Genomic DNA, 20,314 nt, shown 5'->3' on the forward strand with positions numbered 1-20,314 from the left:
TCTAGGGCTGTTGCCTTGCTGCAGCCCTTTGCCACCTTACGCTGGATGGTGAATTCCAGCAAGCGATGATCACTGTCTCCCAGGTGGCCCATTTCTGGGCATTGTTTCATGATTTTAAAAATAATTCTCAATATTTTTTTATTTATATTTTTGATGTCTCTGTTGGCCTCCCAAAAAAGCCTCCGGATGGTTTACAATGCAAACTCACAGAAACAGATTAAATAATACAACAATTATAGATTTCAGATCTCATAGACATTAGGGGCTGGAAGGGACCTCATGAGATCATTGAGTCCAGTCCCTCCTGCCAGTCAGGAAGTCAGCTGGGATCAAGTGACCCCAGCAAGAAGAAAACACTTCCCCAAAGAATACCCCAAACTTAACCCTACCTGCTAAACACCTGTCCAAATGAAAGGGTCTGACACCACTTTTGAAAGATGGCTAGGTTCAGGCTCTGAGGAGGCCTCAAGGAGGAGGGTGTTCCAGAATTGAGAACTAACAACCAAAAATGCCCTCCCATGTGTGTTGGCCAAACAAACTTGATGCATGGAACAAACCTGAAAGAGGTCATTCTTGGCTAACCTTAGGAATAGTGATGGAGCATAAGGAAGAATGAGGCTGCCCCTTGGGTATGTAAAACCCAGACCATTTAGAGCTTTATAGGTAAAGACCATCACCTTGAATTGCACCTGAAAAGTTATAAGAAGCTAGTGTAGACTTCAGAGCACTGGAGTAATGTACTCCCAGTGACCTAGGCCCATCAGAAGGTACACTGCTGTTTAGCACTAGCTGCCACCTCCAGGCAGTCCTCGAGGGTAGGTTCACATAGAACACACTGCAGTAGTCCAGCCTTGAAATTATGAAAGCATGGCCAGATCCTAATCTGAACGAAAAGGGTGCAGATGTACTTGGTGAAGGCACTTTTAGCCACACTGCAGTCTGAGAATCCATGTATAGCAAGGGATTCAGGAGCACCCTAAGCCTGCGGACCAGAGTGATAAGGGGAGACTGAATCCTATCAATAATGTGTGTCCTTAATCACCCTGTCTTTTATGATAGCAGCTTCAACTGGTTCACCCTCATCCAGTTTCCAAATGTAGTCAAGCATTGAGTAAGAAGAGAGACTGCAGGGCCTGGGTCAGCTGAAAAGGAGAGATAGATCTGGATGCAATCAATATACTGATGGCATCTCACTCTATATCTCTGCACAGTCTTACCTAGTGGCCTCAGATAAAAATTGAACAAAAGGGAGGACAAGATGGAACCTTGGAGAACCTCACAGGAAAGGTCCCAAAGGGAGAACAAGCACTCATGCATCATCACCCTCTAGGATTTCCCTTTTAGGAAAGAGCAGAACCAGTTAAGGATGGCTCTGAGAATACCCATCAAATCATGTAGATGTTAGGCCTGTGCAAGTTGGCAGCAATCTGATCCAGCTTCAGATCCGGCCACTTCGGATGGCCATGATCCAATCCAGAGCTCCAGACTGGGTTTCAGACTCGATCTGGTCAAAGTGGCTCCAAAGCTTCGGAGCCACCTCGGAGATCCGGCCATAGGGTATAATGGGGAATCAATGAAATATCTATAACTTTGTTTTTTGTCCAATTTGGATCCCCCAAACCCCTGCACTTATCTCCTTGAAACTTGGCAGGTTTTGTGGCCTCAGTAAGAGCTACCACCCCTGCACTTTTCACCGCCCCCCCCCCATGTTATAACGCCTAGATGTGACATGAGTTTTGCTTTCAAGAATTTGGGATGTTGTTCCTCCCAAACCCCTGCACCGATCTTCTTGAAACTTAGCAGGCTTCATCCTCTCTGCAGAGTCTACCATCCCTGAAAATTTCATCCACAATCAGACAAAAAACCACGTTATAGATATTTTATTATTTCCCCATTATACCCTATGGCCGGATCTCCAAGGCTGCTCCAAAGCTCTTCGGAAGCTCCGATCCGCTTTGGGAAGCTGAACGAGGCCAGTGCTTTGGACCTGAAGCATCTGAAGCTTCTCCAGATCCAAAGCTGTGGCCGAAGCCTCGCACAGCCCTAGTAGATGTGTTATCCTGTGACTGTAAAAGATCTAATAGGACCAACAGGATGAAATTTTCACTGTCAATCTTCAGGCAAAGTTCATCAATCAAGGACATATGTGCAATCTTTATTACAACCAGAATAAAAGCCAGACTGACAGGGTTCCAGGAATCTGACAGATATGTCTGGAGTTTTTGGGCAACCACCCATTCAATGACCTCTTCCAGAAAGGGAAAAAGTGAGAGGAAGGGTGGTAGCCAAAGTCAAGAGATACATTTTTTAGCAGTGTAAGGCACACATTAGAGTGCCTTCATGTTGTATATATATCCTCCATTACAAAAAGATCAGAACTGTATGTTGTTAATGTAAATGTGTTACTCAGTAACAGAAATTTTGGGTTAGGCTGTAGAAGAGTGGTTAAAAGCAGAGGGAAGGAAAAACCTATTTCTGAATGACTGCAACGTAAAGCTTTGCTGACAATTTGCTCAGTCAGCAAAGGAAAGAAAGCAATTAGCACTCAAACAAGGGTTGGACTACAGACTTTATGAGGTCCCTTCCAACCTTGCTTTCTGACTATGTCCTGCTGAAACAAATCAAATTAAACAGAGCACAAGGCCCTCAAATTAGATAATCCAAATGTACTATAATCATAGCTTATACTTGTTAGTAGGAATAACTGATGTAACCACATGCAGTTTTAATACATGTTTTTATGTTAGGTTGTAAAAAAAATTAAGCAGTTCTGTCAATGAAAACCATAAATAATTCAACCACAACAAACTGGCACTTAATGTTCCTTTTTGGTGCTGGAAGGAGATAAAGAATCTTTCTTTCCAGAAGTGTAGCTTTCACAGAAACATAAATCTCAAGTAACTGACACCTCCTACAGCCACAAGACAACTGGTTCAATCCAGTTCCAAGAAATTCAGCAAAACAAAAAAAATGTTAATCTGTGCAACCAGTGTAGGTAAATACTTATAATTAATGATTGTATAAATGGAGTTGTAAACACAGGGAGTTTGAGGAATAATGAACCTGAGTTGTTGTGGGAAATGAACAACTAACAAGGCCTCACAGTGCTTGGGGGTCTGGCCTACACCCACCCTTCCAGACATGAGTAAATTTTTTGCATTTCCATTGCTTGATCTGAATGCTAGTTAAGCTTAAGTTTAGCCTTCCAATAAAGTGATTCTCTTGGGAGGAGATAGGTATGCTCAATCTTTATTCCAGGGCCCCATCCATAAAAATAAGCTTCCTTTGTTCTAATCTGAGGACAGAAGGCTTCCTTTCAAGCATAGACCAGAATGACAGACTTAAGAATGTCCAGTGTCCTACCCTCTATTGCCAACCTCTGCTCCAGTTACAAACCAGCTGGCTTTTACAAGCCAGGAGGCATGGATCCTGTTCACAGCTGATCTCCCACGATTCCCCTCCCCCCAACCTCCTAAGCAGCATCTGATCATTTTGCAGTAAATAGCAAATACTTCAATAATTTCACCCACCATTATCTCCTAGTACTTCAATAGCTCAACTGAATTAATTTTGGAATCAGTCCTGTGTTGATACCCACTTGTCATCTGAATAATTTTTCAAGGTGCACTGATATATCAGCTGCATATTGGATTGGCACTGATAACAAGAAAATTAACATTATCAGCAATTGGCTGTTTTTGGCCAATGTTACCAATAAATAACACATGCATGTGTGCAGCTGATAAGTCTGTGAGGGGGAAGGGGCATGGGGGTGCAAATCAAGGCCCCCTTAGTGAAGAAAGGAGTGAGGCAGAGGCAGGGGAAAAGGCAGAGGCAGGGGCAGGCTCTGCCCAGCTGGGGCAGGGTGCGGGACAGAGCTGGAGGCAGCTCATCTGGGACAGGTGTCGGGGTGGGGAGTGGGGGCAGGTCCCTGCTGCTGCATTGCCCTGTGGGGGAGACATGGGGGGCATGTGACCCTGGATTTGTTTATGGGATGAGGTGGGCTCAGGGTAGGTGTGGTGGTCTTCTCTGTCACATTGTATTAACAATACAAACATCTCAACAAGGTGTCGTAATTCTAATTTTTTTTTTTAAACAAACTAAAGAATGTTGATCATCCAGACAGAGAATACTAGTAACTAGAGATGAACAAGGCTGAAAGAATTGCTCCCACAGTAAATTTCCTGTCTCATTTACTGGGCTAGGCTACCAAAGGTTTTGGCAGTATCTAGATTTTATGTGCTATCTAAACTTCCTTTTCCCTTAATTTAATTCCACCACTCCTTATTACACTTACAGTACACTTAGCGTTTCCTCTCCTTCCTAGTGTTTAAAGCTGTCATAGATATGGAGTCTTACTTATTTGTTCTTTGTACATCTATAAAAAGATACAGAGATTATAATGCACAGCAAAGCAACTCTAAGAGCCATTCATGGCTTTGTTGTAGTTGAGCAGAGGCAGTAGGCAAAAGACGCTTTTGCTCTCTTGAGCTCCCTGCTTGAGAATTAAGATTGATCACAGGTGCCGGGGTTACAGAATCCTGCTCCCAGCACTGTACCTAGACTCCTGGCAGCCCCGGGTGTACTTTTAGTATTAGGCCCCCCTTCACCAGAGGTAATGATAATAATAACAAAAAATTACCATTTTCAGGCCCCCTTTCTGTCCAGGCCCTGGGCAGCTGCCCAGTTCGCCCATGCCTGTGTCTGGCCCTGCCTGTGCCTACTATATGTTTTTGAGGTTGCAGGTTGCCACAAGTGTCCTTTAGCAGAGATGGAGAAAAGAAAACAAATTTTCTGCCCTACCTTCCCAGTGCAAAGTTTCCTGTTGGCACTGCATTTGGTCTTGCCAGAGTTGCCAATTGTTGGCACTGGATTTATGATCTAGTCCCAATACCTTGTTCCAGGTGAACCCAAAAATTCTCAGACTGACCACAATTTCTTTAATATTGTGTGGCACCCAATGGCACTCTTCAAAGGATATCAAAGCATACCTGGGTGCTGTGACACCCTGGTAGAGGATCACTGGCATGGAGGAATCCCAAGGGGCACTGTGGATATATTCCAGGCTTGGTAGGTTGAAGTACATGAGGATTTAACACCTTGGGCATTTATACACATACCTTTTCATGCTGTGCCATGGTGGAGATCCAGTGCATCGGGGCAGACTCACTTAATTGAGTCTGCTCCACACGCAAGCTGACATATTCAGTGTTTCATCATGTGCATTTGTATAAATGGCGAAATGGTTGTTAGTGCTGAGAAAATGATGGTGGTGCACTTTGAACTAAAACACCTTCAATGTGTTTTAGTTCAAAAGCATGCTGCTGCCATTTTCTCAACACTGACGCATATTTTGCCATTTATATAAATGCATGCAACACAGCACCAGGTACTTTCAGAAGCATCTGGTGCTCCTTGTTGTGTATACCTAAAAATGTCCCTTGTTTCCAGAAATCCCTGGTATCAAGAATGCTAGAAGTTCATGTAGTACTATTGATAGGTCTAAGCATCCAAAAAATTATTTGGTTTCCAAAAATCATGAAACTGATTTTAAAACATTAAGACTAAAACGTATAACAAATGTTAGGTTCTTTCTATTTGGCTTCTGCTTTTTGAGCTTTTCTAAGTTTTCACACTCTTTTCTGTAATTAGGAGATCTGGACCAGTGATTTTCAACCTGGGGTGCCATACAGTGTTAGCACTGGGGTGCCATACGGTATTAGATGTGGATCATGTATATGCACATGCACAAGATTAACCCAGACATTTCAAATAGGAATTTATAGTGTTAGAAAGATTCTAAACTGTTGTTATCTCTCAATTTTTTTGCAGCCAAAAAATTGCTCTTTTATTTTTCCAAAATAGCCAAAACAATAAGCCTAATGACTATGGGGTGTGCTTAAAGTCTCTAATGTTGAGAACTATTAGTCAAGACATTTACTTCTTTTTTCAAATGAAAAGTTGAGATTTTTATATAATCACATGACACCGGGGCAGGGGCTTTATGCAAGTATCAAAAGACATTACAATAAAACACCAGATATTGAGAGACTTGCAATAAAAATTACTACAGGAGGCATCATTAAATAGAAGCCTTGAGGTAAGAATAGGCAAGCACAAAACTTGTTCAAAGCCTGGGAAGATGTAATTTTGCACTTAGCACTTACTGAGGACAAAGCACAGCCTATTGTCTCCTCTGAAATCAAACTGATACAACAACTGAAATGTGTATAAATGTTGAGGCATGGGAATTTTACTAAGATATCTCATTTAGACATTTTACAGTGAGCAAAACATTGGCACATGCTGATTTTTTACAAAGTTAATGGTAATTCCCTTTCCCTAATGGAAAATGCAACTTCTACTGACATTTTGTGTACAGTAGTCTTGATGCTGTCAAAAAAAACAAAAAAACCCAAAACTATCGTCCCTTTTGTTTTGTGGCATACAATAAATGAAAAAATCATGCCTGCTCATTTCCACAAAGGACATTTGTAAGTTAATTGTGGTAGAACGATGCATGTCAACACAGAAGTGAAGGAGGTTAGGAAATATGACAGGCTGATGCTAATAAGGGAGCTAAAGTGTAAAATTGGCATTGTTAGTATAGAGCTTTGGATGCAAATAAATATTTGAAGAGAAGAGGAGAAGGAAGATAAGTTATACACAAATCCAGAACATATTTAGAGAAAAGTTGTCTTAGAGCTGATGCAGACTTCCTATCTGTTAAAAATGTTGCATTTTCTGTTTTGGGGTCAGATCCCCGCTTATGTCAAAGAGAGTTCCACATGAAACAGGATCCTTAGTACTGATCATAAGGATTGTGTCCTTTGCTTTTTAATAAACTAGATGAAAGTTCATAAACTGTAAAAATAAGAATCCATATTAACTATAGAAGATGAGATTAAACAAGTTTAATGCATACAAATCAGCAAAATTTCAAGAGCCTAAGAGCTATCTAGGATACTGGTAGGTCAGAACAATGCTAGGAAAAATTGAAAAGATCAAAGCTGTAGTGAAGTATACATTTTATAATGAACTTAAAACAAGCCTGAAGATCAATAGTGAGGTATGTCAAGATTTTCAGAAAAGGGAAAAGCTATGAGACTCAGTGACAAGTACAGAAGACAGACAGAGAACTGTTGAATGTACAGAGTAATCATTACCACAGGAAGAAATCACAGCTCTGATGCTTAGCTGGTATAAATCAGCACAGCTATTGCGATGTCAAATTACTAACACAGAGGGAAGATTTAGACCATGAGTTTAACTGATATTTTTCCATTTTAGTTTTTTTTAATGCATACCTTAATTTACCTTTGAATACATTTAAAGTGAAATAATATGCATGCATAAATGCATGGAAGAGCATTCAAGAATGACAGTATCAAATAAGCTAATTTTAGTGATTTTAATGATAAATTTCTCAAAAAATGACCAGATTTCTTAATATTTATCAATCCTTCAATTTAATTGAAATGTTATTTTTTTCATAACAGAAACTAAACTCCAGGGTAAAGAAGAAGTAACATTTTCAAACACACCTTAGGATCAGATTCTTAGAGAGATTTGGGAACTTAACTGGTTTCAAATACCTTTGAAATCCTTGCCAATTGTGACATAGAACCACATTTTAAAATGCAAATAGGTATTTGCTGGGAGGGTATGCATGAGATGCTTTACTGCACAGCAGACTAATCTACAACACAGTAAATCATCGTCTATACATGCACACCTTTACTGTGCATGTATTAAATTAGTCTACTGTGCAGTTAGCTACTACTTGCAAATACAGGTAGTAAAACTAACCACACAGTAGATACTGTGCAAAAGCACATATGTAGACGCTGACTGGAAGCAAATTTGCTCCTGGTCAGCCCCAAAACTAGGGGGCCCACAGTGGGCAGGGAGCTGCCCCAGTTCTGGCGCTGTTCAGCTTCCAGCTCCCCCCAGAAGCTGGGAGCCGAGCAGTACCAGGATTAGGGAACTCCCTTCTTCCCTGTGCAGCCTGGGAATGGCTGCGAACTGTGCCACTTCTGAGGCAGGTCCCAGCCAGCTCTGGGCTGTGCAAGGATTTCCATTTTTAAAATCCTGTTTTTTTCAGTTATTTTATTTGGGATTGTTGGAAACTTATCCTATGGTTACCTGTGTCATCTTACTTGCCCTTTGTGAATACTGGCACATGACTGGCCTTTAGTCTTTTAAGATTTCTCAGTTACTCTGATTTAATCAAACTTAATAGCCACTTGCCATCATCAATTACTATATTTTTGTTCCTAATATACTTCAGTTTGTTCTGAAATTTTTTGTACTCTAATTAATCATTATTTCTCTCTCTTTTCATTTAATTTTTTTTTATTTGCAATTGCTGCTTCCACTTCAAAAGAGAACCACAAAAAGCTTTTTTTTTTTGCCAAACTTATTATTTTTCTTGATTTGATTTGCTGGAGTTGAAATTTATCATACCCTGGATGTAATTCCACTATGTTCCTACCCCTCGCCACATTAAGAATTTAGAAAAAGAAATTAAGAAGTCTGAATCAGCATCATTTTTCAAACAGACAATATAATCTGATAGGAGTGATTAAAAAGATAAGGTACAAAAGTGCAATAAAAACAGCTGGAGAAAGCTTCTTTTGGAATATATGTAGCTGATCAGTGCTTGTCCTCTTCTTCACAGAATAATCTTGAGGAAGTTACTTTAAGTAATAGCTCTAGCTAAGAGAGATATTGTAATTTGGCATTACATAGTATTTAAAATGCAATTTAAAGATGGGAATAAAGGAATTACTAATCAATTTGGTAATTTCTATACTGCAATTGATGGAACTAACAAGATTAGGAGAGTGATATTATGGGTCAGTGAAGTTGAAAGAAAAGTGAGTAATATGGAAGATAGGGTGAATAAATTGGTGTCTGTGAATAGCAAATGTTTAAATGAACCAAAACAACAAAGAATGAAAGTAGATGAATTAGATAATAAAAGCAGGAGAAACAATCTGTGTCTCCTTGGCTTGCCTGAAGGGGAGGAGAGAACAAGAACAGAAAAATTAATAGGAAGCCTCTTTAGAGAAACATTTAGAGAAATGTTTAAGGATTCATCTTTTGTCATGGAGAGGGCACAAGGCACAGCACCTGGTAGCTTCCACAGAGCAATGATAATAAAGTTCCTTAATTATAGTAATAGAGATAAGCTGTTACAGCTGGCTAGACTGAATAAAAGTCTGATTTATAATTCAGATAAGTATTGCTATTCCTAGATTATAGTATGGAAATACAAAAGAGGCAGAATGCATAGAAAATGAGAGAAAGCTTTGGGATTATAAAATTAGCAGGGTAAAACAGAGAGTTTAAACATACAATTGAATTGGATGAAACTCATGTGATTTTTTTTTTTTTTTGTACAGCTCCAGAAGTCATTGATTTTGATCTGCAAAACAGATGAGAAATCCATAGTTTTATAAAACATGTGCACAATTGTGTGAATGCTTATTCACATATTTAATAATCCTTGCAAGCATGAGTGTTCCCAAAGGAAGACTCATGAAAATAAAGCTTGAGGGAGCTGGTTATGAAATTGTAGATGCAAGTATGTCCTCAATTTGATAATTTTCTTGGAAGAAAAGTATTATGGGTGCAGATTTATCAAATTAGATCTCTGACTATTCAAAATGTCAGCTGATTCCAAGGATGACAATTTACTCACAAACTTATCCACCATAAGATATATTTTCCAGGTTACCAACATTTAAATGATCTTAAAAGTCAAAATCCAGACAAACTAACACATCTTTTAGTGCTTGCTTATATGAGTAGTGCCTCTGAAATCTAATGCTAGAAATAGATGTCACCAAATGACGCAGAGCAGCTTTGGTGCAATGTGTTATGGCACAGCTGATCTGCTTTACTGGGTGAAATATGCATCGCTCCTCACCCCACCTGTTGAAGGTGTGGGATAAGAGTGATGTGATCTACGGGGACAGTTTTGGATAAGCAGGGAAAACCCCACTTTCCCCACTTTTCCAGGTAAGGCTTTGGGTATCCCAGGACCAAGTCTGCGGTAAGCAGGGAAAGTGGGGCACCCAGAACTGTCCCCGGTAATTCCAGGTAAGGTTAAGCCCCATTTTCCCCACTTACCCAGCTTTCTTCCTGGGATCACCAGAGACAGTCTGGTTGGGCAGGGAACCCAGACCTTCTCACTTACAGAGAGGTGCCCCGAGATTCCCCAGGATGCCTCTTGGTAAGCAAGGGAATCTAGGCAGGTGCTCCAGGGGCTTGAGGAGCCCTGGAACAGCCCCCAAAACACCTGCCCATCAGGATGGTTGGAAAGCATGAGCAGCTCAGGGTGTTCAGACCCTTCTGCCACACAGCTAGTAGGCATCTGCTGCAATAAAGCATCAGAGTCTGTTACTACTTTTTGTCACACCACTGATTTACCTCTGATCTGGTGTTACAAAGGGTAGGGACATCTATTTGCTCACCGTTTGTGCTGCAATAAAAATTTTTATGGCGGCACAAATGAGACATCAGGCAACATTTGTTTCCACCCAAAGAGGTTGCTTGTCCTTGCAAACAGGTCTAATCTTAGGCCCACTGACATTAGTGTGAAACCTTCCATTGACTTCAGTGGATATTGGACTAGGCCACCAACTTGATAGAGGCTACATTTAGGTATTTACAAACTAAAGTCCACATAATAGTGACAGTTAAGGCTGAAAATGGATTTGTGCTTTTCCTGAAAATAAAGCCAAGCTATTAGATATTTCTTTTTTTGAGTCTCTTGCAGCTTGAATATTGTTGCTGGTGGTTAGCTTTCCTCTTCTTCCTTCCTCACTCCCCCCACTTGGGGCGGGGCAAGGGGCAGCAGGGCTGAGAGGCAAGGGTCATGAGCAGGACTGGGGGCAGGGGCTTTGGGTAGGGGGCACAGAGCAGCAGGGCTGGGGGGGCAACGGGCACAAGGAGGGCATCCTGCTATGTACCCCCTGCCCTCATTTTGTTTTGAGCAGGCACAGGCAGCCCCACGTGGGCTATGAGCAGCTGCAGCACAGGGCGCTGGGCACGGGGTGGGGCAGGAGCCACTTTTCCTGTGCTCAGCACCAGCTTGTAACCCAGCCCCGCTGCCAGCCTGGGCCCTGGGCCGTTTCCAGGCTTGCCTGTTGGGGTGCACCACAACAGCAGCAGCTCTGGCCCCCCATCACTTGCCACTGCCACCTCCGTGCTGCCCAGCATGCAAGCTCCAGGCAGGCATGATCTCCAGGCAGGCGGCAGCAGCAAACGCTGTCTCGTGCGGCAAGTGGAGGGGCTGCAGCTGCTCCCGTCGTGGCACAGCCCCGACAGGTGAGCCCAGAACCTGTGCGGGGCCCAGGCTGGCACAAAGTAAGAGCTCTTGCCGAAAGATAGAGGGAATAGAAACTGTGGATGAAAAATTGGAACTGATTAAGGAAGGAAACTGAGTTCAGGCATGGGCTTGAGAAAAGGCAAACCCTAGGCCTTCTGGACAAGGAGACTCAGAACAGATCTAGCAGGGCAGAAATGGTGACATGAAAAAAACAGACAGCTCTGACACCAGGCTGAAGGACAGAAAAGCTAGAACCTGGCTGGGAAAATGAATAAGGAGTGAGAGCTTGGGGTGAAGAAACTGAATACAGTAAAAGCCATGTTATCCGGCACTTTATCATTCAGAATGCGCTATTAACAGGCATCTGTCCCACCATGGCACTTCAGGTTTCACTGCCGCAAGCCAAGTCCCACTTCTTTCTCATGGACCATGGCCTGGGGCAAAGCAGCCTGCATGGGGCCCTGGCACACTGGATGCAGCAGGAGGGGCAGAAGCCCAAATAGGCAAAGATGCCTCCAACCTGCCAGTCTGGAGATAAGTATAACTCTCAGATAACCAACATATTTGATTAACTGGCACCACCCATTCCCCATGGATGCTGGATAAGAGAGCTTTTACTGTAAATAGCCCACATTTGGAGATTGTGACAAAGAAGGAGTGAAAATGGATAACTGGACATGATTGAGCAAGGAAATGGAGCATACCTAGGAAGAAAGCTGGAGGAGCTGGGGGAGTTGGAGTAATATTGGAATTTGGTCAACAAATTCAACAAAGGAGACTCAGATGAGAAGCCTAATGGAGACTGGAGCTAAATATGAAAGGACAATGAGTCAGGAACAGGGAAGAATAGAACAGGGACAGGTTGGAGGGGGATGAACCAAAAAGATCAAGGATGCACAGGGAAGTGAAGTATTGAAAATGAACATATGTGAGAGCACCTTCAGCTCTGGAGAATCACCATTTCTCTTTGTCAATAAGCAGTTATGAAATCCACTCACAGTTTCTGATCCTTTTCTACTTTTCTACAAAACATGACAACTCACTACTGCTGTAAGTTACTCCATTAGCTCAAGTGACATAGTTAGTCCACTAGATCTGTAGTGCCAATCTGTGGATACACCTATGATGCAACATAACATGCCTGGGGTGTTTTTTCAGTTTCCATGTTTTAAAGTCTTAGGAAACCACACAGACAACCCTACATTAAGAACAAGCAAGTGTCACACGCACACCATAATGGTGGCATCGATGCATGAGGCACCAAGACGGTAAGCCCCGCCCTTCTTCCCCACAACCATCACAAAAGGGTAAAATAAATGCTGCCATACCACTACTTTCATTATCAGAGCATCACCAGCATAGGTGAGGTCAGCTAGTCTGCAACACCAAATAAGGCTGGGACACAAAACCCTGAGAGGTAATAGGTGAAAAGAGCCATCTCACCGTTGAGCGTGTCACCTGAGTGATATAAGGGAGTGCACAGCCACCCCCCAGGTGAGGTCGTTCATCACCAGCTTTGATTATCACAAGGGACGCTAGCCTGATCACCTGGCTTCCACCTCCCATTCGCAACTGCCGAACACCGCTTCATTGCTGGCCCGACATGATTAGTAGTCTACTTCTCTGCATCTCATTTCTCTCCTCAATGCTCACTGTGAATAAATAAACCTTTACCTTCAACTACTCTCTGTCTCTGTGACTATCACCTCACCTCCAGTCTCTTCAGGCGACGTGAGCTGGACTCACGTTAACCGTCCCATGGAGAGCTAATCGGCCCTTCTAACCCCACCGTTCCGGTCCCTTGTGCTGCGATCGGACAGCAGCATGACAGCAAGCAAACAAACAAAAAAAGAAATGGCAAAGTTATGAAGTCAAGTTCAGAAAACCCAAAAAAGTGTGAGAAGCAAGGTTGCCTGTGCAACCTTAATTCACCCTCTCATTGTCTTTTATTTCCCATTTAAATACTGTATTTCCCAAGGGATCTTTGCCTTGTTCACTGCCACTGGACTGAACTTATATAACAAGCAACTAATCTATACTTTCTCTTAACCATACTGTTTAATTTCCATTCCTTATACAGTGCATGGTATATAAACTCTGCTCTGAAAATAATTACTTCCTCATGGACTTGTCTATAGTGCTCATCATTATACGGTCAAGTCCTTCACAGCACTACAATGAAAAATATCAGTTTTACAATGCCCTCATTATGACATATATGCACTGCCAATTATGCTACTCAAACACTTATTTGCAGTTTAAAACATAAATATGTTCAATCTTAACTCTATATTTCTGATGCTTATCTGAGCTGGAAACTATATGACCTGAGTAAAATATAGTATGCAATAGCTCCTACATACATAATTCACACATACAATACTGCAACATATATACGCAGAGAGATGCTATTCCTCTCTAATTATTTCTCTTGGGGCATATTTCAGGCACATTAATGGGGAAAAATATATTCTATTACAACATCTGTAGAAATTATTTTCCAGATACTATTGGGAGCGGAGGATCAGGTTCTCATTGTAGTGCTCATTCCTGATGAACGCAGAATGACTTGAGATAATTGGCAACTTCTGCCTGACTGTGTGGAAGAGCAGCTCAAAATCCTGAGGAAAATTTGGATCAGACAGGAGTAGAGAAGAGAATACAAACATTGATCAGAAAGTGCAATACATTTTGGTTGGGGTAAAACTAGGGCAATCGTATGGGCCATGCAAAATCCAGGACACTTCTTTCCCTCCCTCACGCTCCCCAGTCAGCAGCGCTGCTGCAGGCAGAGGAAGAGGCAGATGTGGGGCAGCATGATACACCAGGCAGTGGTGCCGGCTCACCTGCCTACCTGGCACATCCTGCTGTTCTGCCTCCCAGCAGATGCACTGCACCCGGAGCCCCTGCAATTCCCCAGCCTGGTGCATATACCCTCTGACCTGGCAAATGGCCATTTGGCACCCCTTGGCTCCAGGCTGCAGCACCTGAGAGGAGGTGCAGGCTGGCACTCAAGGGGTGCGGGCTCTGCAAAGACCCAAGTGCACAGCACCCCCACAGCCAGCATGGCCAGGTGCATGGCTTCACTGCACCTTGTGCCCATTCTGTGCCAGTAGTCCATACAAGCCCCTGATGCTGCTGCTGCAGCCACTGATTTGCTCAGCCCAGCTAGGGCCACAGTCCCAAGGCAGAGACCAAAACTGCCCTCCCAAACACAGCTCCCTGCCTACGGCCAGGTGGGCAGGAGGGACCAAGCCACCCCGCCCCCACCCCTGCTGGGATGCCATACACACACGTACACTCACAAACACATGCACGCGCATGTGTCTGACCAGCCCGCACTCATCTCCCTTCCCCAGCTGATCCCCGCCAGTCCCCACCAACCCTGTAGTCCCAGACCCTGGCCCAAGGGGGGGAAGTTCCCACTTTTAGGTAGAAAACCACTGGGGTTAGGCCACAAACCAGCAGGCCAAAGGGTAAAAGGTAACGAAACATCAACACTGTGGTAACATACACACACCTCTGCAGGTGTCCCCAAACAAGCCTTTAGTCCCTATAGCATTCACACAGCAGCCTGCAGCTGCCCCCAAGTCTGAGTCCAGCTCCTTCGGTCCACGGTCCTGAGTGACCGAGCCAGTGAGGCCTCCAGCTCCACCATGCTCCTCAGTGCAGGGCTGATCAGGTTCCATGTGCACCCCACTCTCTCCTCCCCTTTCTTCAGCCTCAGGCTTCCTCTTCCTTTTCCCCTCGCCACCCCTCCCCTCAGGCCCTGGGGGTTTCTGGGAGTTGTAGTTCACATTAAGCCAGCACCGCTCTGCAGCCTGCCCCCTGGTTTCTCCTGCTGTTACACCCATGACATTCACATTACAGACTCTTCTCTCCTTGTGGTTCATTTTTATTATAATGATCTTAAGCACACGTGACATGCCTCAGAGAAGCTGCTAGTTTTGTGATTTCATACGTTATGAGGTTTCTTTTAATTGGGCAGAGTACTAAAACTAAGGTTGATGGATCAGGGACCACATCTTACATTTTCAGCAGACAGTATGCAAATACTTTTGTAGTCTAAATGCACAGCTCTCACATAGGTTTTTAAACTATTGGAATATGAATTTCAGCAGTCATCATCTCACTGTATTGGCAGAAAAAGTTAAACATATATTATCATGATCTGCTGCTAGAAGACACTGAAGAAATGCATTAGACACACATCAGCTATTTTAATTACCATTTTTAAAGCTTCACTAGTTCTTTTATCCTTTATGTTTAATAAGCTCTTATAACAGTTTTATATTATCTTCAAATTAAATTTTTCTTCCTTTCTTCTCTGTAAAAACCCAATAGATGATTGAAATACTTTGTTACCAAGATAAAACTATTTAAAAATAGAGGGGGGGAAAGATATTTGTTCTCCAATGCTTTTTTGCTATTCTTTTGATTTCCTGAATAGCTTATAAATTGGAAGAATCCTTTTCACAGGATGGATATTCTTTTATCTAGTGACTTTCAGCTCTTGAATGCAAAGACATAGGGCCCAGTACTAAAACGTACAAAATTCTCTGCTGTCAGAAGAATTCGTTGTCTTGAACTATCGAGCTCTATGATCCATATCTTGGATCAACAGGTAAGCTGCTTATTATGGGATGTCTGGTACTTTGCTCCAAGACTTTCTGTTGCCTGGTACGACCTACACACATCGTATGTAAAGGTAAAGGCCCTCGTAATTCTGACCACTAGAATGGCAAGCCTGCATGCTAATATCGCTGTGTAATTTGAAACAGCAACAAAACTTCATTTAAGCTTGATTTAGAATTGAAGTTGTTGATTTCTAAAGGTACTATTGAGGGGCATAGTAAGGGCCAGATTCTCAATTTGATGCACTGTTATAAAGACTGAGTCACTCCATTTGCTTCAGAGGAGGTACTCCAGATTTACTGCAATACCACTGAGGTCAGCAGTAAGATTTTTAGCATTTTGCTGGAGGACTTTCAGAGCTCTGAGTATCCCAGAGTTTATCCCAGGAAGAAAAAAGTATAGATAAAGGATTCACCAAGTAATTTTGTTGAGGTTTAAAAGGCCCAGCATAGAGAGTAAGTAGTATATAGCAGAACACAAAAAGAACAACTGGATATTTAAATCATTGCAAAATAACAAAAAAGCCTTTCAGGAATGCCTCTTTTTGTGACTAAGTTTCTTCTGTTGAATTTTTTTTTTTTTTTAAAAAGCCAAGACCAGTTTAATTGCTTTTGAAAAGTCTCTTTTCATAAAAGGTTTTATTTTTACAGAGAAAAAATATTTAATATGAAAAAACTTGCCTGTCAGAAGGAAACAGGCCATCTATGTTCTCAGTAGGTCTCAGATCTGTGGTGTCCTTTCAAGAGTTTAGCAATTGTAGTAATTCTACTACGTGGCTATACTACTACTTGGCAGGAGGAAATACATAATGACTGAGAACGGAGATTGCTACTTTACGTTTTCTACATAATTCCTCAGCCTCATGAGTGACTAGTGGCTTCTGAACCTGGGGTGGGGTGGGGCACCCACAGAAGGCACTGACCCTGTCGGGGGGGCACCGGCCCTACGGCAGCATCAGTGTCAGCCACTGGGGGGGCACTGGCCTCATCGGGGGGGGGCATGTGTACCCCTGTGCACCCCTACCAGTTGCCTAATCTCAGCCTTCCAACAATAGTAGAACTGCAGTTTTTGGTCTTAAGTTTATTTGATACTCTGTACTTCAGTTGCAAGGTTTCATTTCTTGGGAATACTTACACATGTCTTAGGAAATCTTATTGCATTAGATATGTGACAATGATGCACATTCATTTCATTACAGCAGTAGCACCAAAGATGAATGTTAGTAATAAAAAAATTACAGTTTTCAGGCCTCCAACCAATACAACTTATTCTTGCCTCACCAGTAGCACTTAGAAAGAATTTCCAAACAATACAACCCCAATAAGAAAAATAAAGAATCCAACACTTGGAGTAGAAAACTTAGTTATGAAATAAAATCCAGCTAGTGATAAACTGGCCTCTACACAAAGCCACACTGGCTTCATCTAGAGAATTGAGGCCTTTCATTCTTCTTTTACTTGGCAGATATTTTACAGAATTTCCATTCTGGGGAAAATAATACCAAAACCAATTTAGCGTTCAGGCTACTGAAATATTCCATGCCCTACTGATCAGGGATTCTGATCTAGGAATTAGCATAACACTTAATTGAAATTACTGGAGATAAACATACTCTTTGGCCTAGACCAGAGGTCAATAACCTCTGGCCCACAGATAGATTAGATACAGACCACATTTTATTAACAGTGTGCTGATCCCCTGCTGCTGTCCAGCCATCTCTGCCTCTGCCTTTTACTGTCACTGCTATAAACATCACTCTAAATAGTTGTGTCTTGGTGGAGGCTGCATTTCAGGGGGCAAGTCCTCCACAGCGAGCAGGGATGGCTGTAGCAGTAGCAGGGGACTGACAGCCTACAGCAATGGCTGGATCACAAGGAGTCTAGACTGCCAACAATGGTCTTCAGCACTGTTGGTGAACCTTTTTTTTTTATACCCAGTCAGATCAACACACCTCCGGCTGAACCCATCAGACTGCAAAAATGCACTTTGCATTACTTGAGTCAAGTGACCTTTTTCAGGATAAACCATTCAATGAAAGCTTGACTGCCATGTGTATTTAATTACCTTGATGAAAGGCTCACTGGGTTAGAAGGAATGGGTTAGAATCTCATGATTCACTTAGCCCAACTCACTGAACATATGGAGGATTCATAAGTCCTATGCCATTTTAGGTAATTGCCCACCCAGCCTATTCTAGGAAGAGTCCAATGAAGCAGATGCCAAAACCTCCCTAAGTATCTTGTCCTACTGTTCTAATTAAAGAATTTTCCCTGAAATTTGCTCAAAAACTTTTCCACTATAGTTCAAACCCTTTTCCACGCCTCTTGCCCTCTGTGCCAAGGGCAAGAAAAGAAGTTTTAATTTTTTAGAAGAGACTTTTATTTAAAAATATATATATATCCTTCCTTTTATCCTTTTCTCTTCAAATTAAATGTACCTAGTTCCTTCAGCCTTTCCTTGTACTGTTTGCATTTGTATACTATAGTAGGTCTTAAGTTGCTTAATGGTGATAAGGTACAGTATTTGTTGTATTTGCCTGACTAAAATTTGGGTAAAGGAAGAAGATTATTAGGCTAGAGGACATCACAAGGTTTGGGACATTTTTGAAAGTTCAAGAAAGATAAAAATGGAAAAAAACCTAGGTTGTCTTGCTAAAGGTCACTTAAAGTGTATTTTGTGGTTACACAAGGCTAATTTTAGACAAGATATAACTTACAAATAGAATAAGAATAGGCATAGGCATTAATTATAAGAACACCTATTAGAAATGCTTTTATATTTTCTTACCTTATTTAGTACGCTTTTTGTTATTTCACCCAAGCCATAGAGCAGTGATTCTTAACCAGGGTGCTTTCAAGAAGGGGTGCCCTGGAGTGCCATACAATGTTAGCACTGTTAGGCATGCAAACACGATTCATAAGATAAAACCAGAGATTTCAAACAGGAATCCATAGTATTAAAAACATTCTGACCGGTTGTGAGTTTTCTGAGTTCTTTGCAACAGAACAACTGCTCTATTATTTCTTTGTATGTAGTTAAAAAAAACAAGTGACAACAAATGTGGCATGCCTGGAGGTAGCATGCTGGCATTTTCTGAGGTCTAATGAGTCTAGAGTCTAATGAGGGGTCCTCCAAATCTAGTGAGGGGTGACTCTAATCCAGAAAGGTTGAGAACCACTGCCAAAGACTATAGAAACCTGGGCTCATTTAGCAAATTTTGCTCTTCAGTTTGAACTCTGGTTGTTGCTGACTAACCTATTTGCAGATGAACTAAGATGCAAGCTCTTTCACAACTAACTTGAAACCTAGGTGAAAAGTCTTTTTTCCTGGCCACCTGTGAGAGGCTTTTGAAAACTTTAGAACACTGAATGCAAAGTAACCTTAAAATTTCCAGTATGAGTAAGATTGTTATGCATTTAGGTAACTGTGCACTTTATAAATATTTAATCAGTTGCCTGATATACCTTATCTTTACTGTTTAGTACAGATTTATATCATTTCTGTATTTCATTATTAAATTTGCTATTAACATTTATTTATAGTTATGTTTGTCACTATTTAACGTTGGTAAGACTAGGTCTTTGAACATTCCTTACTTCTCTGACTATATTTGAGGGTCAACACATTGCAACCCCTTTGTTATCGTTGTCACTCATCTCTGGACCCCCTCCAGTTCCTTGACATACTTCTTAAAATATGGTGACTTGAACTGGATACAGTAGTCCAAGCTGAGACCTAACAGGTGCTGAGTAGAGCTGAACTGTCACTTCCCATGTTTTATTACAATGCTGTTGCTGTAGCCTGTTTTGGGGTTGTTCTGATTTATCATTTGCATGTTCTTAAAAATATTTTTGTCTTACCTACTTCCCCAATGAAATAAAGGAAGAAAAAAATAGAGGTGAAATATACCATAGATGGCATGTCAGAGCACCAACGGAGGGAAGATCTTGCTAAAAAAATGCCCTAAACACGATGACTGACTTTATAATCTCTTATTTAACTAGAAAGCTTTAAAAATGCAGAAACTTGGGAAACTGTCAGTCACAAATTGTGATAAAGGAAAAGCTACTATTCTTAATCCAAACTTGATTCCTCTTCCTTTTGGCTTCTTATGCTCAAAATAAAACTGTGCTTTCACTGCACGGCACCATAACAATGTCACTGTAAGGTGACATGTAGATGCGCCATTTGACTACCCAACACAGTGGTCTAACTACCATGCTACAAGCTAGACATTACCCCAGTCTCTTCTGCAGCTTCTGTTTTGAAGTTGGCTTACTAGTCATGGGTTTCTGGTTGTCTACATTTTTTAACTTAGAAGCAGGAATTGCATCCACAGCC

The sequence above is a fragment of the Crocodylus porosus genome, unplaced genomic scaffold (genome assembly GCF_001723895.1).
Source record: "Crocodylus porosus isolate Cpor-Errol unplaced genomic scaffold, CroPor_comp1, whole genome shotgun sequence".
In the NCBI taxonomy this organism is placed as follows: domain Eukaryota; kingdom Metazoa; phylum Chordata; order Crocodylia; family Crocodylidae; genus Crocodylus; species Crocodylus porosus.